This window comes from Equus asinus, chromosome 5 (assembly GCF_041296235.1).
Source record: "Equus asinus isolate D_3611 breed Donkey chromosome 5, EquAss-T2T_v2, whole genome shotgun sequence".
In the NCBI taxonomy this organism is placed as follows: Eukaryota; Metazoa; Chordata; class Mammalia; order Perissodactyla; family Equidae; genus Equus; species Equus asinus.
In genome coordinates, this window is record NC_091794.1 from 101,952,991 (window position 1) to 101,977,495 (window position 24,505).

General features: G+C 36.8%; 1 protein-coding gene across 2 annotated transcripts in view; it reads left to right on the forward strand.

The window, feature by feature from the left end:
* Positions 1-24,505, forward strand: part of FBXO42 (F-box protein 42) — an 88,202-nt gene that overhangs the window by 9,449 nt on the left and 54,248 nt on the right. Inside the window, exon 2 of one of the 2 annotated variants that reach the window (XM_070510965.1) lies at positions 3,946-4,063. The exons of the other annotated variant lie outside the window; for it this stretch is intronic. The gene's annotated coding sequence lies outside the window, so the exon portion shown is untranslated. The remainder of the gene's footprint in view (positions 1-3,945; positions 4,064-24,505) is intronic. 2 annotated transcript variants of the gene reach the window in all.

Sequence of the window (24,505 nt, forward strand, 5' to 3'; positions counted from 1 at the left end):
TGTAACCAATTCACCTGAGTGAATCCTTTTACAAACTGCCATGGATAACTACTTTTAACAGTTTGAAATGAAATTTTTTATGTGCTTACAAAAAAATTCACCCTCACATTTTTAGGCAGAAAAGACTTTTTCACAGTGTGTTGTAGAGTATTGAGTTAGTACATATAAATCTACCTCCGTTTTAACAGCTGCTTAGGATTATGGTTGTGTCATAATTTTTTTGTCTTCTCCTACATGAATGGACATTTAGTTTGTTTCTTGTGTTTTTGTTTTCTTTTGCTGTTAAAACAGCACTGCATTGAACATCGTTTTTGCATTTGTCCCCAGGTTTAGTTCAGACATGTTCCTAGAAGTAGAATGTCTGGGTCATCTGGTATGTGCATTTAAAATGTTGACAGATAACATTTTTTAAAAGATTTTAACAGGTAGTGTTTAATTTTCCTTGACAGTCCTTAACTTGATTAGAAATCTTGAGTTATATTTTTTTTTATTGAGTTATTGATAGGTTACAATCTTGTGAAATTTCAATTGTACATTAATGTTTGTCAGTCATGTTGTAGGTGCACCACTTCACCCTTTGTGCCCACCCCCCACCCCACCTTTCCCCTGGAATCCACTAAACTGTTCTTGGTCCATAGTTTTAAATTCCTCATATGAGTGGAGTCATACACAGATTATCTTTCTCTTGCTGGCTTATTTCACTTAACATAATTCTCTCAAGGTCCATCCATGTTATTGCAAATGGAATGATTTTGTGGAAATCTTGAGTTATATTTTATCTTTATTCCTTTATCATTGATCCAGTCTATTCATTTATCCGTTGTGTACTACTTGCTAGTTACTGAAGGCAGTACATATATGAATTAGACAAATGACCCATTCTTGCTGAGAAAGAAGTGTACCTGATTATTATATATGGTAGAAAGTGAGAAGGAAAGATAAAGGGAATTCAGAAAAAGAAATTTCTTCTAGTTGGAGAAATCAGGCAGGGTTTGCTGGAGTAGGTGGTGCTTGAGCCAGCCTTGAAAGATAGATGGATTTGCACGTATGAAGTTGTATGCCGAACAGAGAGCACCAAGGGCAAGGGATCATAGAAGGAGGAAGGAAGAGCTTCTATCGAAATTCACTTTGGTCAAACGATAGAGGACTAGACTGGAGTGGGGAGAGGGACACAAAAGTGAGGTTAGATCCAGATTGTGGTGACTTTAAAATGCTATGGTGGCTGTAGAAGACAGTTCCTCAAAAAATTAAACATAGAATTATCATATGATCTAGCAATTTGACTTCTAAGTATATATCCAAAATAATTGGGAGGAGGAACTCAATCAGATATTTGTACATCAATTTTCACAGTAGCATATTCACAGTAACCAAAAGGTGAAAACAACCCAAGTGTCCCTTGACAGATGAATGGATAAACAAAATGTAGTATATACATGCAATGGAATATTATTCAGCCTTAAAAAGGAACAAAATCCTGACACATGCTACAACATGGATGAAGCTTGAAGACATTATGCCAAGTGAAATAAGCCAGACACAAAAGGACAAATATTGTATGATTCCACTTATATGAGGTACCTAGAGTAGTCCAATTCATAGAAACAGGAAGTAGAATAGTGGTTACTGGGGGCTGAGGGGAGGGGGAAATAGGGAGTTAATGTTGAATGGATATGGAGTTCCTGTTTGGGATGATGAAAAAGTTCTGGAGATGGATAGTTGTAATGGTTGTACAATGTGAATGCACTTAATGCCATTGAAAGGTATACTTAAAAATGATTAAAACGTAAAAATTTATATTTTGTGTATTTTACTACAATAATAAAATAAACACAAAAAAATGCAATGCTAAAGACCTTGAATATTAAAGAATAGACATTGAGGGATCGCTGAAAGTTTTTGATCCAGATTTGCACCATGAAGAGTAATCCTGAAGCAAAATGAAGGCTGGATTGGAGAAGGAAATAGTAAGCAGTAGGAAAACCAGCTAATCCTCTTTATAGCAGTAGTTTAGTTAAGAGATGACTTGGGCCTGTAGGGCGGCAGTGGAGGAAATTGGGAGAAAGGGTGATTGTGAGAGAAATTTGACAGCTGACTAGATGTGGGAGGAAAGAGAAAAGGAAAAATAAAAGGTGACTCCTAGGTTTTGAGTCAGGTAAACAAGAGGATAAGCAGGTGGCTGGGAAAATGTTCAATATGAATTTGGTGTCCGCTGTCCGGAAGGCAACTGAAAATAAGAAAATGGAGAGATGTGTATAGTTCAGGAGAATCAGGCCTAGAGATGAGTTTTGGAGTGATTCATTCATCCATCTGTCTGTCCATGCATCCATCCGAACAGATGTTTAATTGCATCTGCCTTTTGCCAGGCATATCAAATGAATACATCAGTCTGTAACCTCAAGGGTCTCACAATCTAGTGTGTCATTCTCTTAGTGGTTATATTTGAAACTATATGATTGCCTACGGAGAAAATGTAGCAAGGAAGGAGAAGACAAAAATGGAATTTTAGGGGCCTCCTCCACATTTACTGTATGAAAGGAGAAAAGAACCTCAAAATGAGGGGTCAGAGAAGCAGTAGAGACCAAGGGGAACATTTAGTCATCAAGGATTAAACTGAATTTGAGGAAGCAAAATAGTGATAACAGATAAAGTTGGAAATTTTCAGAAATTTCTTCTTTAAAATAAATTTCTTTTGGTGAGGAAGATTGGCCTTGAGCTGACATTTATTGCCAGTCTTCCTCTTTTTAAATTTTTCTCCCCAAAGCCCCAGTACGTAGTTGTATATCCTAGTTGTAGGTCGTTGTGCTTCTTCCATGTGGGATGCTGCCACAGCACGGCTTGAAGAACAGTGTGTAGGTCCTGTGCCCGGCATCTAAACTGGTGAACCCTGGACTGCTGAAACAGTGCACGCACTTAACCACTTGGCCACGGGGCCGGCCCCCTCTTTCAAATAAATTTAAGGTTTGCACTTTCACTTCATTTTGTCCATAGGAGTGATGACAGGGTAATCTTAAGTTTCCTTTTGCTCTTGTGCCATTTTCCATATTTTTTGATCCATAACTGATTAGTGTGCCAGTCAGCTGTGCTTTCAGTTTTGGATTTCTGCTGTTATCTGGAATTTTTGTCCTTAGTTTTTACCTATAAATAAAATACTGTTTTCCTTCAATTTAAATTGGCCTGGCTCATAATACATTTCTTTTTTGTGGCAAAATATATGTAACATAAAATTAACCATTTTAGCCATTTTTAAATGTATAGTCTAGTGCAGTAAGTATATTCACATTTTTATGTAAACAGTAATAGATTTCTTTATTCTTACTTTTTAAAAAACAAACCTCTTTCCTAGCAGTTTTTTCATCTTTCCCATATATAAAATTGATTGTTTGTTTAATTTCACTGTAATGTTTAACTTATTTGATTTGACATACCCAGTAGAATGATACTGCATTTTCCTAGTTTCTTTAAAAAAAGAAATACAATGTTTTATACCACATTTTACAGAAAAATATTATTAGGTACAATACAATTTTTTTAAGCTGTCAACTTTACCAAGTTTGTCCTTTTGCTATATTTGTTTCAGAATTTTGTTTTTGAAGGAAAATACAAGATACAGGTAACAGTTGGAACCCTGTGTGTTCCCCTTCCAATCCCAGTTGCCTTTCTGTCTCTCTAACATAACCGTGATGAATTTGGTGTTTATCACTCCTATGCATGTTTGTATGTTTACTATATATTCATAACACAGTATAGTGATAGTATTGTTATGCAGGTGTTTACTTAATAATAATGACAGTCAATTTTTTAAAATTTATTTGTTTATTTATTTATTTATTTTTGAGGAAGATTTGCCCTGAGCCAACATCGGCTGCCAATCCTCCTCTTTTTGCTGAGGAAGACTGGCCCTGAGCGCACATCCATGCCCATCTTCCTCTCCTTTATATGTAGGACACCTACCACAGCATGGTTTGCCAAGCGGTGCCATGTCCGCACCCAGGATCCAAACCAGTGAACCCCGGGCCACCGAAGCGGAATGTGCACACTTAACTGCTGCGCCACCGGGCTGGTCTGTCAATTTTTACTTTTAAATGAGCAGTATTGTACAATTTAGATTCTGTTTTATGAAGTCATTTTTGTGAATGTAAAAAATTGAGTTGGTGAATCATCTCTTTCGTTACTAACATACATAACTAACTTTTTTTTTTTTACTAATGACTTCCCTTACTTTTTAGGTCTAAGGTTCATACAACTTGCTTTTAATTGAAAGTTGAAAGTATACATTTTATGAAATGTATATTTAATGAAATACATATTAATTAATGTATTTCATTAATTTAATGAAAAGTATATTCATTAGTTCTTCAGCTAATTTTTGGGTAACTACTGCTGCTAAACCAGCAGAGGGGGCTCAGCAGTGTTAAAAACTGTCATTGTCAATTCTGACTAGAAAACTCTAAAATTTAGTTCAGTATAGAAGTAGGACAAATAGAAGAATCTTGGCCACAACTAGAAGGACCCACAACTAAAATACACAACTGTGTGCTGGGGGGATTTGGGGAGAAAAAGCAGTTACTAAAAAAAAGGTAAAATAGAAGAATCTTGGTGATTCCATCTCTGCATATAAGTGACTACATCTTGATTATTACAAATTTGATATCAGTACCACTGCAAGTGAATATTATTAATAATAAAATTTTTATGTAACATCTAAATTTTAAATCCTCCTCCCCTAATATGTATATATACACACGTGTGATTTTTGCATTTCTTTCTGAAAAAGATTCTGGTAGGTGGCAAACATTTGAGAATTTGGTTCAATTGTGTTGTTCAAATTTGAAGAATATTTTTTTCCTTCAATTCTTTAAGTTTGCAGATAGCTCCTTCTTTTGGCCATAGCACTATGTAAATAGGAATTAATAATAAAGATAATTAATTATGCTAATCTGTTGTTTTAGTTTGGAAGGCTTTTTTTTTTTTTTTTGAGGAAAATTATCTCTGAGCTAACATCTGCTGCCCATCCTCCTCTTTTTGCTGAGGAGGACTGGCCCTGAGCTAACATCGTGCCCATCTTCCTCTACTTTATATGTGGGATGCCTACCACAGCATGGCTTGCCAAGTGGTGCCGTGTCTGCACCCAGGGTCCAAACCAGTGAACCCTGGGCCACCAAAGCTGAACGTGTGTGCACTTAACCACTGCGCCACTGGGCCAGCCCCAGGCTTTTTAAAAATAAAATTAAAATAAACACTTAGAAATATAAAACTCTGGACTTCCCTCAAATACTGCTGCATTTTATAAAAATTTACATAAACAGAACTTGTGGCTAAGCTGATTTTAAAAGAAAGTTTTCTTGGCATTAGGCTTCCTGAATTGGAATACTTTAGTCAAGAAGTCAACGGGGAATCATTCTGGAGGGGGAATAAGAGAAGAATATTTAAGCAGATGAGTATTAGTATAAATAAATTGCCTAAGTTTAGTTACTTTACCAGTAAATGTAATTTCTGTACCAGTTCGTTGTAAAGGATCATAATTAGAAAATTGTTTGCTTTTGGAAATTTAAAAGAAAATATTTTTAAAATTTATATGCAAAGTGTTCTGCTCCACTCAGAAGGCAGAAATAGGAATATTATTTGTATGAAGTAATGGTAGCAGACTCTTCTGTTAAAATGAAACTAGAGATTATAAAATCATTTGGAAATCAAGAAATATATTCTTTTTCATGATGAAAAATAGTTTTAGGAAATTTTAAAGATAGTATGAGATTTTGGATTGTGCGATACTTACTTGACATTAAAAAGATACAGAATATATAGAGATGTACATATAGATTATTATTTGTCTGCGTGTGCCTTGTGTGTATAAAGACAACTCCAGATGAGCTCTGACTAAAGGATTATGCTCATTGGAAACCAAAATCAAGTGAAACTGATCCTGGCAGACTATTTTGTCTCCCTTTGGACCTGTGGTATATGGCCTGCTTTCAATGGAAATTTCTTAGCTAGGCTTAAAACTGTTGACATGAGTGATTATATAGGGCAGATTTTTTGTTGAATAATTTTTGTCTCCCAGTGTAAGTGTATAAGGCACACTGTTTTGCTAAGCGCTTTGAAATAAAGCTGAGTATGTTTATATTTTTGTGCTTCTTAAAAGGATTGATTCATGTAATTTATTGTTTCTGAATATACAGCTACTTTCCTCAAAGGAAACTGTTTAGTTAAATACATCTTCTGGTGTAAAGTTGGTATATATGGTAAAACAAGTTTATTTTCACTACCAGCTTGTTTAAAATGTTTTACTTTAACCATAACTTCTGCAAATAGAAATGTAAAAACAAAATGCAAAAACCGTTTGACTATTTACTATATGTCTTACATTTTTCCAAGAATTTATATGTATTAAAGCATTTAATCCTCACAATGGTTCTATGAGATAGGTATTATTACCCATATTTTATAGCTAAGGAAACTAAGGCTTTTTAAAGAAACTTTAAAATAGAACTTAAAAATTTAAATATAATTTTTTCAGGCAATTGTGATTCCAGGAAATACTTTCTTTTCAAGTCTGGTTTTATTCATATGTGTATAGAGGTGTTTTTGTACATTTGGACAACTAAAATGGTGCCTTTGTTTTGAAGATTCTTGTCATAGAATCACAGTTTTGCCACTGTTTTCAGCAACCCCCCATCAGTAATGTGCCTTTAATTAGTGCCTGGTAGTTCAGTAAACCCTTTTTCTTTCTTCCTTCTTTAACTTTATTTATTTATTTCTTCCTGAGGAAGATTAGCCCTGAGCTAACATCTGTGCCAGTCTTCCTCTATTTTGTATGTGGGACACTGCCACAGCATGGCTGATGAGTGGTGTAGGTCTGCACCCGGGATCTGAACCTACAAACCCATTCTGCCCGAGTGGAGTGTGCTGAACTTAAACACTATGCCAGAAGGAGGGACCGGCCTCCGTTTTTAATTTTGATGGAAAATTTCAAATATGTACATAAGTAGGATAATATGGTGAATCTATATATACTCATCACTTAGCTTCAAGAATTACCAATATATTGCCTGTCTTATTTCATTCTATCTCCCCACTTGGGGGCAGAAGAGTGGTGGAGTATTTTAAAGTAAACTCTAAATATCCTATCATTTCACTAATAAATACTTAGATATTCATCTTTAACTGATTTTTCGGTCTTGGGTTTTTGTTTTTATTTTTTGCTTCCTGTATTTTGCAGCTCTTATTGAGAGTGTAAACGTTTAGAATTGTTATTTCTTCTTAATCAATTGACCTCTTTATCATTGTGAAATGTCCCTCTTTTTTTTCCTCATGATACTTTGTGTTTTGAAGTCTACAATGTGTGGTATTAATACAGACACTGTATCTTTCTAGTAGTTTCCCTTGTTGTTTCGCTTGTATCTTTCTCATCCTTTGACTTTTAGCCTCTCTGCACCTTTATGTTTAAAATGCATTTCTTGTAGACAGTGTATAGTTAGGCTTTGCTTTTTTAATGATTCTGATAATCTCTGTCTTTTGATGGGAGTGTTTAGACCATGTATATTTAATGTATTTTGATATAGTTACATTTGAATCTATTATCTTACTATTTGTTTTCTCTGTACCATCTGTGCTTTTTCCCTTTTATCTTTTCCTACCTTCTTTTGGATTAATTGAATGTTTTTTAGTATTTCATTTTATCTCTACTGTTGGCTTATTAGCTATACCTCATTTGTGTGTGTGTGTGTGGTTCTAGGATTTACAATAGACGTTTTTAATTTGTCATAGTCTACAATATGAATTTGAAGTTTATCTACAGTCTGTTATATAGAGGTGTAATATTATACCTCTTTGCGTATAAAACCGTATACTTTCCTTGTTCCTTATTCTTTGTGCTATTGTCGCTGTACATTTTATTTCTATATATGTTGTAAACATCACAATACATTATTTTTGCTTTAAACATGTACCTTTTAAAAGTGAGAAAACGAAAGTCTTGTATATTTACCCATATATCTATCATTTCCTCTGCTCTTCATTTTTTAGTGTATATCCAGATTTCTAGCTGTAATCATCCCTCCACCTGAAGGACTCCCTTTAACATTTCTTGTCATGCAGGTGTACTAGTCTTATGTTCTTTCTACCTTGCCTGCTATTTCACCTGTATGATGTTACTTTATTTTTTTAAAGATTTTATTTCTCCTTTTTCTCCCCAAAGCCCCCTGGTACATAGTTGTGTTATATTTTTTTAGGTGTGGGTCCTTCTAGTTGTGGCATGTGGGACACCACCTCAGCATCGCTTGATGAGCAGTGCCATGTCGGCGCCCAGGATCCGAACCGGTGAAACCCTGGGCTGCCGCAGCAGAACGTGCGAACTTAACCACTTGGCCACAGGGCCGGCCCTTCACCTTTATTTTTAAGGATATTTTCATGCATATAGAATTCCAAGTTGATTGTTTTTTCTTTTAGCACTTTAAAGATGATATTCATTGTCTTCTGGCTTTCACAGTTTCTGACTGTTATTCACTATCACTGGTTTTCAGCAATTTGATTATGATGTGCCTTGGTGTGGTTTTGTCTGTGTGTGTGTGTGTGTGTGTGTGTGTGTGTGTGTGTGTGTTTATCCTGCTTGGTTTGCTCAGTTTCTTGGATCTCTGGGTTTATAGTTTTCATCAAGTTTGGAAAATTTTTCACTATTATTTCTTGAAATCTTTATCTGGCCCCTCTGTTCTTTTCCACCAGGCCTCCAATTACATGTATGTCAGACCTTCTGATATTGTCCCAAAGGTTACTGAGGCTTTGCTAATTTTTTTCAGTCTTTTTCCTCTGTGTGTTTCATTTTAGATTGTATTGCTATATCTTAAATTTCAACTGATTCTTTTCTTCTGCGTGCTGAAATCTGCTGTTAATTACATAGAGTGATATTTCATTTCTTGTATTCTTCATCTCTACAAGCTCCTTTTTTTTCTTTTAAGTATCTTCCTTCCATTTCTTTCTCTGTTATGGTCATGTTTCCCTTTAAGTCCTTGAGCATAATAATGGTATACTGCTGGGGCCAGCCCCATGGCCCAGTGGTTAAGTTCACATGCTCCCCTTCAGTGGCCCAGGGTTTCGTGAGTTCAGATCCTGGACTCAGACATGACATCACTCTTCAAGCCATGCTGAGGTGGTGTCCCACATAGCACAACCAGAGGGACCTAAACCATGTACTGGGGGGCTTTTGGGAGGAGAAGAAGAAGAAGAAGAAGAAGAAGAAGAAAATATAATGGTATACTTCTTATAGCTATTTTAATGTCCTTGTCTTCTAGTTCCATCTGTCATTTGTGGGTTTGTTCTTATTGACTGACTTTTCTCTTAGTATGGGTCTTTCTTTTCTTTTTTGTCTCTTGGCACATCTATGATTTTTGGGTAGGTGTTAGATGACTGTCTGGCTTTTGTTGTCTTTCTTTAAAGAGCATTTTGGCAAACAGTTAAGTTGACTGCTGGTCAGTTTCTTCTTTTTGAGGTCTGTTTTTGAGTCTTGCTAGAGTGCATCTAGAGTAGTCTTCATTTCAGGGACAGTTCAGCCCTGTACTAAGGGGTGAACCTTCTGCAATCTCCACTGAATATCCTAGGTGATCACCAACGACTTTCCACTCTGATTTCCTGGAGCTTGACCGTATTCCTGCTCGTGAGCTATGGGAATTGATCAGCTTACAAATTCTCTGTCATTGTTTGCCTGACTTTGTGGAGTTTCATTATGCATTTGTTACCCAGTACTTAGCAAAGATTCAAGAGGATGCTATGCAGATTTCTGGAGTTCTTTTTCTGTGTAGCTTCCTTCCTTTCTGGAATTTTGCCCCCCAAGTTCCAGCCTCTTCATCCTCCGTGAACTCTCGTCAACTCAGAGAGGTTGATGGGCTCCTTTGGTTCCCCCTCACTTCATTGAGGTCCAAAAATTGCCTCCAGGCAGAAAGCCTGGGCAATCAGTCTTTTAAACTGCAGAATGTCCCATAGTTTGGATTCATCTACTTGCTTCCTCATGGTATCATTTAGCTTGATCTAGAGGCATGATTAAGTTAATAATTTAAAGCAAGAATGCTTCACAGACAGTGCTGCGTACTTCTGATTGTATCCCTCATGAGGCATAATTCCTGGTGATCTCTCTTTTACCTATGTTTGGATTGAACTCTTGATTCAGATGATATTAGCCTGATCTGTCCATTAGAATGTTTTCTGTCGATCTTTCATATAATATTTTTAGCACCCTTTGTTGATTTTATAAATCATTAGGGTTTGCAAAATGATAGTTTTCTTCTGTCATTCCTTCTTCATGTAAATGGGATTCCTCACAAAGAACTGTTGGTTACTACAGGAAAGGCAGGAAAAGGACTTGATTCATTCCTTTTATTTATCAAGTTTTACAGTAATCATAAATTAGTCCCTTAGCAGCCTCCCCTGGTAACCAATTAATTTTCTTTAGTATCATTTTAAACTTACAGATTTTTGTATATTTCGTATGTTTGAATCCACAGTAGTTTTGTTTTTTGTTTTTTTGAGGAAGATTAGCCCTGAGCTAACATCTGCTGCCAGTCCTCCTCTTTTTTTCTGAGGAAGACTGACCTTGAGCTAATAATATCAGTTTCCATCTTCCTCTCCTTTATATGTGGGATGCCTATCACAGCACGGCTTGACAAGCAGTGTGTAGGTCTGCACCTGGGATTGTAACCGGTGAACCCCGGGCCGCCGAAGCAGAATTTGCGAGCTTAACTGCTGTGCCACCAGGCCAACCCCTGATTTTTGTGTTTTTGATGCTCAAATTGTTTCTTCTTAGGCATGTGGAAGTGCCTTCAAGTCGGGTCCTGTGACCTTTTAACATGACCACTTTAGTCTTTAGTGGTCTCCTTGCTTTCAGGCACAAGAAGATGTTCCAGGTTCATCTTGTACATTTCCTGCTGCAATTTTACAAACAGCCATTTCTCCAAGGAGGCCTGCTTCTTTTTAGTGGAAAAGAGAGTCTAAAGGCCACAGTCTGGGTGCTAAGGGTACTCATTGCTCCTGAAATGTCATTGCTGCTGAATCTTTTTCCAGTGGACAAGGCTAGGAAAGAGTTTCTTTTAAGAAGGAAAAAAATGAGTTTCTACTAATACGTCTGATCCAAAGTTACAATTACAGGGTTTTTATTTAATCTTTAATTTTATACTTGTATCTCCTTTCTTTTATGCTGAATTTTTTTGTTTTTTAATGATGTTAACATAATCACTTATTTGCTTTATCCTACACTATACCTATAGTAGTTTCAAAATAATATTGACAATATTTTTACTACAAATAAGGCTACTAAATACAGCTTTATTTTTTCCCATGGATTTTTTTTAATACGTAAAATGTAACTCACGAAAGATGTGTAGTCAAAAATATTGTATTTTAAAGATATTTGAACTAATTTCTCTCTGTGGTGTTATGCCACCAACTTGATATAAAATAGGTAATTTTATTTCTTAAAATAGTTTCTTTTCTTCCTCACAATATCTCAAGATCACTGTTTGCCTTTCTAAAATTCCATTTAATGTATGTTTGCTTTCATCCAAAGAATTTACAAGAATAAGAGAATTTGAATGTTTCTGCATACCTGTTTGCCTATATGGTTCATCTTCATGCACTCTAACATTTCTGCTGTTTGAACTTTTGATTTAAGGTTTGCAGATTAAAAGAAGTAACAGAGAAGTAAATAATTCCTAACAACCTAGGTGTTATCTTTCTTTGGTGTGATAATGTTATTGTGTGGTTGGGAATTCTATAAATGTATGGCAGTTTGATTTTAGAGTTTGTATATTGATCCAGAATAGTAAATATGAAGCAATGAAATTAGGGGCATTTAGTTTCATTTTATGTTCTTACTTGTGGGTTTCTTTTAAAAAATATTTAAAAGTCAGCTATTTAGAATAGACTGTGCAGTTCACCTTTGGCTCCAAGCACCAGTGAGGTGTTACATGAGGGCGTTAGTCTTGTCTGGAGAATCAGTTTTAAATGAAGTACAAAATTTTGCCTTCACATATTTCTTTCTGTCTGGTAGCTGAATTTAATCTTATAAGCTTTTTCTGAATACATTTGTATTCTGCACAGTCTTTACTTATTTTTATAGAAATGGTGCAAAATACTGCATTTTGAAATTTATTTTTTACCAGACAATTGATATATTATGCAAAATCAGGGCCTGGCCCTGTAGCCGAGTGGTTAAGTTCCTGTGCTCTGCTTCAGCAGCCCAGAGTTTCACTGGTTTGGATCCTGGGCACAGACCTAGCACCATTCATCAAGCCATGCTGAGGCAGCATCCCACGTAGCAGAACCAGAAGGACCTATGACCACCTATGTACTGGGGGGCTTTGGGGAGAAGAAGAAGAAGATAAAAAAACAAAGACGATTGGTAACAGATGTTAGCTCAGGTGCCAATCTTAAAAAAGAAAAAGAAAAATCAGTTTCTCTGAGATCATAGCGAATTTAAAGAAAGTCAAAGATGGAAATTAGTTCCATCTTTTTAAATGTAGACTCCTAAATTTGAAACATTGTTAAAGATTTTCAGCCATCACACTACCCCTTGTACATTATGTGCACAGTATGATGCAACACATATAAAAGGGCAATTGGCATTGGCAATTTTCACATAGTCTTGTTAACATACCGTATCTTAGCACATATCGCCTGCCTTAAAGCAAAGTTCTGTCTATGCTTGTTGCCTCTTGATTGCCTTTTGTGCTGTTGCCTTTGTCTGGACTTTTTTGGAAACCATAGCAATAAGAAATGAAAGACGGGTTTTAATTAGGCAAGTTATTAATGAGCAGAATTGTAACTTGTGAAGTGGTGGAAAGTAGAAACTATCTGAATTATTTATCTAATGTTGGCTTAGGTCTTGTGGGCTGCCTAACTCAACAAATATTTATACAACTCTGAGATAATGAAGATACTGCACAGAATGAATAGAAGGCCAGAAAGTACTTAATTGGCTGGAGGGGATGGGAGAATCTCACAAAACAGATACCTCTTAGATAAGGAGTAGGAATTTGCCATGCTGGCAAGTAGGAGAATGGCATTTTAGGAAGAGGAGTATTTCAGGAACAAGTAGCTCAAAATGGCTGAATTTCAATCTGTTAGAAAGAGCAGTTAATCTTCTCATTCTTAAATCCCTGGCATGCTTTGGTAGCTATTGCCTGGTAATTTTATTCATTTTATCAAAACAATCGTATTGTTGATGGGAAAATTAAACCAAGTAAGATAGATTTTGCAGGGTCCAGGAGGATAGCTTTATTTGCTTTCTGTCCAGGTGACATTATATCAAAGTTGTGTCCATTAAATCTTTCCATCTATTCCATGAATGTTCTTTTTTTGGGGAGATAAAGAGATATATTTAATCTTCCTTCTTTCAGTAATAATAATAGTAATAAAAGTAATCTCCTTTCCTACTATGTTGGAGAAATTTTAAAATTTTAGCCTATAAATGCAGTATCATTTTTAAGTATAAGCACAGCTCTCGGTATATGTGATTAAATTTACTGAAGATGGTAAAGAGGCAGTGACATTTTTATTTCGTTTGTTTCCCCCCTCCCCATATCTGTTATCCCAGAATCAATCAATTTATCAGTAACTTTTGGGGGGAAACAAAGGAACATGTATAAAATGACATTCCTAAATCAATGGATCTTTTCTGAGGAAAAATATGCTCTATCAGAAGTGACTGAATATTAAAGATAATGAAATATTACCAGTAACTGATACTATATATTCTCTCTAAGTCCTTTGAAATGTTAGTTTGTTTATTATGATTTATTCTATAAATCCATTGTAGTTTACTTCCTGTGTACTTAGTTAGGTTGGACCTTTTCTTTGTGGCTTGTTTTGGAAGGAGGGTGTCTTAGCTTGTGCTGCCATAAAATATCAAAGGCTAGGTGGCTTAGACAACAAATGTATTTCTCATAGTTCTGGAGACTGGGAAGTCCAAGAACAAGGTGCTGGCAAGGTGGGTTTCACTTTGAGGCCTCTCTTCTTGTCTTGTAGGAGGCTGCCCTCTCATTTTGTTGCCTACATGACCTCTTTGGGGAGAGAGAGTGAGAGTAAGCTCTCTGGCGTCCCTTCTTATAAGAGTACTAATCCCATTATAAGGGGCCCAACCTTGTGACTTTATCCAACTCTAATCACCTCCCAAATGCCCCATCTCCAAATACCGTCACATTGGGGGTTAGGGCTTCAGCATACGACTTTGAGGAGGACACAAAACGTTCAGTCCATAACAGAGGGGACTAAGAGTTCCTCATCAGCACGTTGTGTTTTTATCATTTCAAGAAAATTCCCAAAGGAAATGAATAGAAGATCTTAAGAGTTTGCTTAATAACGTAATCAAAACCAGGCTTCAGAAAATCCTGTCATGGGGTCGATGGAGGCCTCCTTAATGTTGATGTGCCTTTAATGTGCAGCTCTTTTACCATCCCTAGTTTGATTTTTCATTTGCACAGAAGCTGATATATTTAATAAATGTTGATAGTTCACCTCGGTTAAGGGAAGAATAGTTTGTAAGCAAGAGTTTTGTGATTGACTTATTTCATTATTAAGTCAGCTACTCAAACTAGCGGAGTCTAGTTCTGGCTGTGCAAACATAAAGGATGCTTGGGGGTAAGCAAAGCTTGGAAATCATAGGACAGTTGGAGATGAGGTCTTGGGGGCCTTGGTGATGCTTTTTCATGGAAAGTACTTAGGGGTTTTCATTTCTTTATTTTTAATCTTCATTTCCCCGTTATGAATTTTCTGGCGTAGATATACACAACAGTTTTCTTAGCACAAGATATGAAGAATGAAGTGCTGCATCAGTCTTCTGGTTGAAATTATTTTCTCTCCATTATAAGACTGCCTTAGTGTCCAGCTACATTGTATGCTGCTAAGAATCTTACCTAGGTGAAGACAAGTTGGGAAGTTGGGGGAGATTAAGCTCCACCTGCTGGAAGGGGGAGAATCCACATGAATTGTTTGGAAATCTGCAGGGGAGATTTGTCTCCTGTTTTTTTTTTCAATCATTTTTGTTAGTATGAACTCAGGGATATTTATTTTGTGCTCAAATTGTTTCAGCCTTTGCCATCAGGAGCTCTTTTCATTTGTCTCCTGTGTCCCTTTGACACCATTCCCTAAGTGGTTTGTTTTGTTTTTAATCACATCCTTACTTCCTGGCACTACAAGATTACCCAGGCTCATCTTGTATAATTCCCGTCCCAGTCCTAGATTCTGCCATTTCGCCAAGGAGCTTTAGTTCCCTTCATTGGAGAATGGTGTTAGAAATCAAGATCTGAGTGCTAAGTATGTTTGTTGTTGCTGAGGGTGGTGTTGATCCTAGGCCCTTGCAACTGACAGAGCAAGGAAATATATGTGTGTATACTAATGCATGTATATACATAAATATGTAAATATTTCTGTATGTAACCATCTGCATCTATATTAAGCTAAACATGAGTTCATTTTAATGCCTCTCAGGCTAATCCGTTATCACATGATCATTCTACCCTCCTCTCCTCTCCTTGCTTATCTGTGAATTCCCACTCCAACAATGAGAAATTTGGCTCCAGCCATCTGCCATCCATTTACTTAATTGTTCACTTCCGGTATACGTGTATCGTTGTGTTGGAATTATTAACTATGCTCCTGTGGGAAGCTGCTTCATCAAGTAGAATCTAGTGCTTATGTACAGTTCCTTTTGCATTTATTTAGTCTTGTAAATGCGACTTATTTTCAAAGTTACTTAGGTCAGCACCTTTCTTCCACCCTTGGCTGTTTTATATATACTGTTTGTAATACAGTTAGGTTCTTTTGTCCTGGTCTCAGTCCTTCCTAGTAAGTTTTTTTCTTTTTTAGTTTGCATATGTTAAGGTTTGCTCTTTGTGCTGTAACGTTCTATGGGTTTTGACAAATGTGGATTGGGACAGTAAGTTTTACTTGAATTTTAAGGTGCTTAAAAAAATGGTTTGGCCAAAATGACTTTAGGCCCTACTTTTAACTCTAAAGTGCTATGATTCTGACATTCATCTTTCTCATTTTGATCTCCCTTTGATGTTTTCTTCTGGGACCTGTCACTATTGAAAGTCGTGATCTTGGGGGATTTGCTTGTTTGTTGTTTTTTCACCGAGGCCCCTGGTAACATGCAGATTTCCATAAAGGAATAGTTATGTCTTTGAAGAAGCCAGGCATCATAGAATCTGAAATTGAATGATGACAATTAGTCATAATATGACATAGAATAGTTTCCTGGCATTTTTCCCCGTGATCATTTTTTTTTCTAGTCATATTTGTTGACCTAATTTTTTTTTATTGAGGTAACATTGGTTTATAACATTACATAAATTTCAAGTGTACATCATTTTCTTTTGATTTCTGTGTAATTATATCATGTTCACCACTCAAAGACTAATTCCCATCCATCGTCATACACATGTGCCTAGTCACCCCTTTTGCCTTCCTCCCTTCTGTCTTCCCCACTGGTAACCAACAATCTAATCTCTGTATGTGTGTGTTTGTTGTTGTTTTTATCTTCTAATTATAAGTGAGGTCATATGGTATTTGACTTTCTCCCTCTGACTCATTTAGCTTAGCATGATACACTCGAGGTCCATCCATGTTATCACAAATGGCAAGATTTCATCTTTTTGTGGCTGAGTAGTATTCCGTTGTGTATATATACACCACATCTTGTTTATCCATTCGTCCCTTGATGGGCACTTAAGTTGTTTCCAAGTCTTTGGCTACTGTGAATAATGCTGCCATGAACATAGGGATGCATGTATCTTTATGCATTTGTCTTTTCATGTTCTTTGGATAAGTACCCAGCAGTGGAATAGCTGGATTGTATGGTAGTTCTATTCTTAATTTTTTGAGGAATCTCCGTACTGTTTTCCATAGTGGCCGCACTGGTTTGCATTCCTACCAGCAGTGTATGAGAGTTCCCTTTTCTCCACATCCTCTCCAACACTTGTTGTTTCTTGTCTTGTTAATTATCACAGTTCAGAAGGGCATGAGGTAATATCTCATTGTAGTTTTGATTTGCATTTCCCTAATAATTAGTGATGTTGAACATCTTTTCATGTGCCTGTTGGTCATCTGTATATCTTCTTTGGAAAAATGTCTGTTCAGATCTTTTGCCCATTTTTTAATTGGGTCGTTAGTTTTTTTGTTGAGATGTATGAGTTCTTTATATATTTTGGATATTAACCCTTTATCAGATATATGGGTTTGCAAATATCCTCTCTCAATTGTTAGGTTGTGTTTTCGTTTTGTTGATGGTTTCCTTTGCTGTGCAGAAGCTTTTCAATTTGTTGTAGTACCATTTCTTTATTTTTTCTGTTGTTTCCCTTGCCTGGTCAGCCATGGTACTTGAAAATATGCTGCTAAGACCGATGTTGAAGAGCATACTGTCTGTGTTTTCTTCTAGAAGTTTTATGGTTTCACATTGAAGTCTTTAATCCATTTTGAGTTAATTTTTGTGTATGGTGTAAGATAATGGGCTACTTTCATTCTTTTGCATGTGGCTGTCCAGTTTTCCCAACACCATTTATCGAAGAGACTTTCCTTTCCCCATTGTATTCATGGCTCCCTTGTCAAAAATTAGCTGTCCATCAATGTGTGGGTTTATTTCTGGGCTCTCCATTCTGCTCCATTGATCTATGTTTGTGTTTTTGTGCCAGTACCCTGCTCCTTTGGTTACTGTAGCTTTGTAGTATATTTTGAAAACAGGGAGTGAGATACCTCCAGCTTTGTTCTTTTTTCTCAGGATTCCTTTGGCTATTCTGGGTCTTTTGTTGTTCCATATAACCCCCAGATTATTTTATTTTATTTCATTTTTTTCTTAAGGATTGGCATCTGGGCTAACAACTGTTGCCAATCTTTTTTTTTTTTCCTGCTTTATCTCCCCAACCCCCGCCATACACAGTTGTATATCTTAGTTGCAGGTCCTTCTAGTTGTGGGATGTGGGACACTGCCTCAGTGTGGCCTGACGAGCGGTACCATGTCCACCCCCAGGATCCGAACCCTGGGCCGCCGCAGCGGAGCGCCCAAACTTAACCACTCAGCCACGGAGCCGGCCCCACCCCCAGATTATTTTTATGTATTATCCCTATTGTTCAGTTTACAGTTTTAGACTTAGGTGGTTGGCTCATTTGATTAGCAAGTTCAGTGCAGCAAGTAGTTTAAGATTTATTTTTATTTCAGTAACTTCATCAGTGAAGGAAAACCTATTTTGTGTTCTACTCTCAACTAAGGCAAACTGTCTTACAGAAGGCTTGTGCTTTTGGTCACAAGGATAATGTGAAAGTATGGTCCGATAGGAGTCCTTCAGCACTAAGCACTAAACACCTCGAGAGTACACTTGGCAACCAGAAGTGAGTCAGTAACATTAACCTCTTCAGTGAGTGACCTTGTGATCTTCATTCATTAAAAAAGTATTGATATTGATAAGGTGTCTGCTGGTGTGCCAGATGTATAAGATGATGTGACTTACTCTCTGCTTTCAAGTAGTGTACGATCTAGTACGATCTAGATATTTGCAAACCCATATATCTGATAAAGGGTTAATATCCAAAATATATAAAGAACTCATACATCTCAACAAAAAAACCAACGACCCAATTAAAAAATGGGCAAAAGATCTGAACAGACATTTTTCCAAAGAAGATATACAAAGAAGTAAAATGAAATTTAGAAGTAGGTCATAAAGAGAAAAGGGGCTGTATAGGTGAACAGACTTTCTGGTGACATCTTTTGGAGATTAGAAAAGGTTAAATGGCTCATAAACTGAAAGTTTTCAGAGCAAATGAACCTTGTTTAAGGGTATGTACCCATTACTTAGATGACATTTGTAGCTAATCTCTACATTTTGTCAGTGCAGTAGTCTGAGTTTAAATTATGTGGGTAAGGAAGGCTATAATTGATTCTGACTAGTGTGTTTTCTCTTAGATGACATATAAATTTTCAGAAAAAAATAGAATGTATCAAAACTAGCTCAAGAAGAAACAGAAAACTCAAGTAGTCCTATTAGAAAAGAAATGGCATCCATGGACAGATAAATGTCACAAAGAAAACACCAGGCCTAAATAAATTGACACGCAATTTCTGCCAAGTATTCTAGGAACAAATAATTTCAGTTTTTTAAAAACTCTTCCAGAGAATGGGGGTGGGGTGGGGGGGAGGAACAGTCCCCAAATCACTTTATGAAACTAGAGTAATTTTGATTCCAAAGCCAGAGATAGACAGGACAAGAAGGAAAAAATTATAGGCCATGTCTCTCATGAACGTACATGCAGAAATCCTAAATGAAACATTAGCAAACTGAATCTGGCATTGTTAAAAATATAATAAATCATGGCCTAGTTCAGTTTATCTGAGGAATGCAAGTTTGTTTTAACCTTAGGTTATTGATTAATGTAATTTGCTTCACCAAAAGACTAACAGAAAACCATGTGATATTTTAATAATTGCAGCAAAACATTTGATAAACTTTAAAAACTTGTTTATGATTTTAAAATCAAATCAAATTAAAATCACTTGCAGCATACACTGCACATGGGAGTGTAAATTGGAGTAATCACTTTGGAAGACAATTTGACATTACTTAGTAAAGATGTACATGCCTATACCCTGCACCCAACAATTTCACTCCAAAATATGTACTCTAGAGCATGGTTTTCCAATCTGTGGCTTGCAGCCCAGTAGTAAGAATGAAGACAATTTAATGGCATCTGACCAACCTTTTTTGCTGAGGAAGATTTGCCCTGAGCTAACATCCATCGTCAATCTTCCTCTTTTTGCTTGAGGAAGGTTGTTGCTGAGCTAACATTTGTGCCAGTCTTCCTCTATTTTGTATGTGGGACACTGCCACAGTATGGCTTGATGAGCGGTGTGTAGGTCTGCACCCCAGATCTGAACCTGGGCTGCTGAAGCGGAGCACGCTGCACTTAACCACTAGGCCACCAGGCTGGCCCATCCAACAACTTTTAAAGTATTAAATACAGTAGAAAATATCAGTGTACCTCATTGTAAAGATATTATTTTGAGAAACTTCTTCCCAGTTGTGTATGTGTAGGTGGACTGGTTTGTGAGGTGAAATGTATTTTCTTATTGTGGTTGCTGTCAAGAAAGTTTGAAAGCTGTCACTCTAGAGAAACTGAAAAATGCTCGTTATTTCCTAAGAGCAAAACATTGGAGACAGTTGATTCTTTTAACAGTAGAATTGATACATTGTGATGTGTTCATACAATGAAATTTTACACTGCAGTGAACATGAGCTACAACTTCATCCAACAACTAAGCAATATGTTCCTTAGGAATATATTTTTGTGTGATATCTTTGTGTAGTAAAACTATAAAGAAAAATAAGAAAGTGATAACTAAAACAGCATAGCGGTTACTTCTGATCGAGTCAGAAGTGGATGGTAATGAGGGGAGCATGCAGAGGCCTTCTAAAGATCTTGGTGATGTTCTGTTTCCTAATTTGGACATGGGTACACAGTGGTTCATTTTATTATTTTTTAAATTGTGCATCTGTGTTCTATACAGTTTTTTAAAATTGTAAAATATAACAAAATTTACCATTTTTAATCATTTTTAAGTGTATAGTTAAGTGGCATGGAGTACATTCACATTGTTGTGCAACCATCACCACTGTCCATCCTAGAACATTTTCATTTTCCCTGACTGAAATACCCTAACCATTAAACAGTAACTCCTTGTTGTCCCCTCCCTCTAGCCCCTGGCAGCCACCATTCTATTTTCTGACTGCCACCACCACCACTACCACTACTACTACTATGAATTGATCGCTCTAGGTACCACATGTAAGTGAAATCATACAGTGCTTCTCCTTTTCTGTCTGGTGTGTTATACTTTGCATAATGTCTTCAGGCTTCTTCCGTGTTGTAGCATGTGTCAGAGTTGCATTCCTGTTTAAGGCTGAATAACATTCCATTGTGTGTATGCACTACTTTTGTTTATCCATTTGTCCACTGATGGACATTTGGTTTGTTTCCACCTTTTCCCTATTGTGAACAATGCTGCTATGAACACGCGTGTACAAATACTGTTTGAGTCCCTGCTTCCAATTCTTTTGGGTATACACCCAGGAGTGAAATTGCTGGATATGGTAATTCCGATTAATTTTTTGGGAAACTAGCAAACTGTTTTCCATAGTGGCTGCACCTCTATGCAATTTCATATGTACAGTTTGTTTGGCTATTAAAAATTAATTAAAAAGGGGCTGGCCTGATGGCCACGTGGTTAAAGTTCTACATGGTGTGCTTCGGCACCCCAGGCTCACAGGTGCAGGTCCCAGGTGCAGACCTGCACCACTCATCAGCCGTGCTGTGGCAGTGTGCCACATACAAAACAGAGGAAGATTGGCACAGATCTTAGCTCAGGGTGACTCTTCCTCACCAAATTAATAAATAAATTAATTAATTTTAAAAAGGCAAAGGCTTCTTCTTTCCCTCCTCAGAGACAGTGCTCTTAAGTTTGATGTGTGTCCTTCTAGATTATTTTTCTATGCATATATATATATATAGACAGATATCTATGTGGATATATAATTTTGATTTGTTGTTGTTGTTGAACTAGCTGTGAGAGAGTTGTCTGGGTACTTCATTAAAAGTGAAAATGACTGGGGTCCAACCCCCCAGAGATTTCGGTTTGGTTGGTGTAATACTGGTGCTTAAATTCTGTAGTTTAGATATAACATAATTTATCTACCATTCTCCTATTAATGGCTATTTAGGTAGTCACAAGTTTTTGTCATCACAAAGAAGATGCAAGAAACCTCCGTTTTTGCATACATGGTGGGCATGTGTATGGATATTTGTATTGGACAGATAGCTGAATATCAACTTGATGAGTCAAAGGGTTTGCACATTTTAAATTGATAAATATTGCCGCATCCAATACAGTCTTGAACTTTTCCTTCTTCTATATGAACTTTTCCTCCTTCTGAAGAAGGAGATACTTATACAGGTATTTCTGTGCAATAGCAGAAATACCTGTATAAGATATTTAGATATATTTAGAAGAAATTTAAAATCAAAGTAGAAGTGGCCTTTAATTTTTTTTTAATTGTGGGGAAAATATTCATTTAATGATACAGAACCGATTGTGCAAAAGTAAACTGCTTGAAAAAAATTATTCTTTTCGTTGAACTGGATCTGCAGTGGACAAATGAACCAGAAGGGTGCTGGTTAGCCCTTTTTAAAACTGAAGCCCAGGAAGTGATTGTGTTAGCCATCCTTGACCCAGGGGAGACTTTTGTTTTCCTTATTATTTCGAAGACTTTCCTCTGGATCTTGGAGAGTTTTCTAACTTACATCATTTTGGAGTGAGGTTTGGACTTGTTCCTCTTTTTGTTTTTTGAAAGTAGCATAAAATAGCATCTTGCACGAGAATCTGGTGGTTCACACTGCTTCTGGGGAAAGTTGTGAAGCTCCGTGGTTTCCCTGTAGTACCTCAGTAAGAGCAATAGATCTGACTGATGCACTCAATTGCAATTTAAAAGAGAAAAAGTGCTGAGTGAAATCTTGTTAAAAATATGGATTTTAAGGATTTATTGAGGGAAACACATGAGTAAAAAAACATTATGAGTTTACCAGCCAGCTGAAAAAAGGAGCAGTTAAGCTATTTCTAAAAGAAATCAGGTTGCATTCATCTTTCATGCACTCTTTCCAGTAGCCGTATCTCTGTTTTTCTAGCATTAGGAAATGGTTTCCCAGCATCCTGGGAGCAATTAGTTTTAATTTGAATTAGCCTTGAAAAAAGGATACACACTTCTTAAAAATAAAATTCAGACTATATGACTTGTTTTAATTGTGAGATTTTTTTTCTGCAAAGCAAATAAGTAGTAAAATAAAACAGCATGACATAGTTGTGGTTCCCAAAAATACTGGTTCACGTTCCTACTGTCTTGAGGGTGTGTGCTTGTGTGTATGTGCATGTGTGTAAGGCTTCCTTTCTTGGAAGGGGAGGCCTTTATTCAGAGATTATGGTCTTCCGACTTGTTCAGGTTTTTAAATGTCCTTTTACTAAATCATGATGATAGTAGATGATAAGGGGTGTGCATGTGTGTGGGGTTTTGTTTTGTCCTTATTTGGGAAAATAAAGTTATTGACCCCTATGTCAGTCCTCTCCTATGTCGGTCCAAAAAAAATTGCTGATCTGTGTAGTTCAGAAGTCTGGGAACCGTTGTGATAGAACCTTTCCCCGAAAGGCTGGGAGAATCCTGGCGTGTAGTGGTTTTTGCACACTCTTCCCTTGTCAGAGTGAGGGTGCACAATGGCAGAAATAGCTGAACATCTTAAAAACCATAATGAATTGCTTCGAATACTGTATATTTTTTAGTGTAAGAATAAGAATTCCTACTTCTTCATGCCTCCTTTCTACTCTCCCTCCTGTAGTTTTGTCTTTAGCCATCTGAACTCTGATTTTATTTTTTTATTTTAATTTTTGATATGAAGTTTCTGTTTTTTTCATCAGAATATCTAGGAATAAACACTTAGGTTTTCTCCTTGACTCTAAAATGAATCCCGGGCTGGCCCGGTGGCGTAGTGGTTAAATTCGCTTGCTCCGCTTTGGCGGCCCAGGGTTCACACATTCAGATCCTGGGCACGGACCTACACTGCTCATCAAGCCGTGCTGTGGCAGTGTCCCACATGCAAGATAGAGGAAGATGGGCATGGATGTCAGCTCAGGGATAATCTTCCTCAAGCAAAAAGAGGAAGATTGGCAACAGATGTTAGCCTAGGGCCAATCTTCCTCACCCAAAGAAAAAAATAAAATAAAAAATAAAATAAAATGAATCCATAAAGCTATGTTTACTTATATATTCAGCAAACTTTTGCTGAGTGCTTACATGGGTGCAGAAAACAATTATTTCTGTTGTGCTCCAAGGGGAAAGGAGGAAACAGACAGACAGCTAAGTGTAGTAATTGCTAGTGTGGAGGCAGGTATTTAGTACTCTGTGAGCATAGAAGGAGAGATAGATCTGCTTTGAGCATTTCTGCAGCCTGATGCAGTCAATTTTGAGTTAATACAGTTTACTATTGTTACAATATGGTTATTTGCCCCTTTTGCATTTTTCTTACTTTCTTAAATATTTTTGAGAGGAAAAAAATTTCTAAGCCCAGAAAATGCACCTTTTTTTTTTCCTGAGGAAGATTCACCGTGAGCTAACATCCACTGCCAGTCTTCTTCTGTTTTGTATGTGGGTCGTCGCCACAGCATGGCTGCTGATGAGTGGTGTAGGTCCACACCTGGGAATCAAACCCACAATCCCAGGCTGCCACAGCAGAGCGTGCAGAACTTCACCACTAGGCCATAGGGCCAGCCCCAAAATGCACCTTTTAATGCACCTTTTTTCCCCTCTAACTCCCCTCTGATTTGTACTCTATTTCAAATGAAAGTGCTTTATTTAAAATTACTATTATGTTAAATTATTACAATCAGAATTATTCTATATTTGTATATTATTACCAGCTTCTCTTAAAA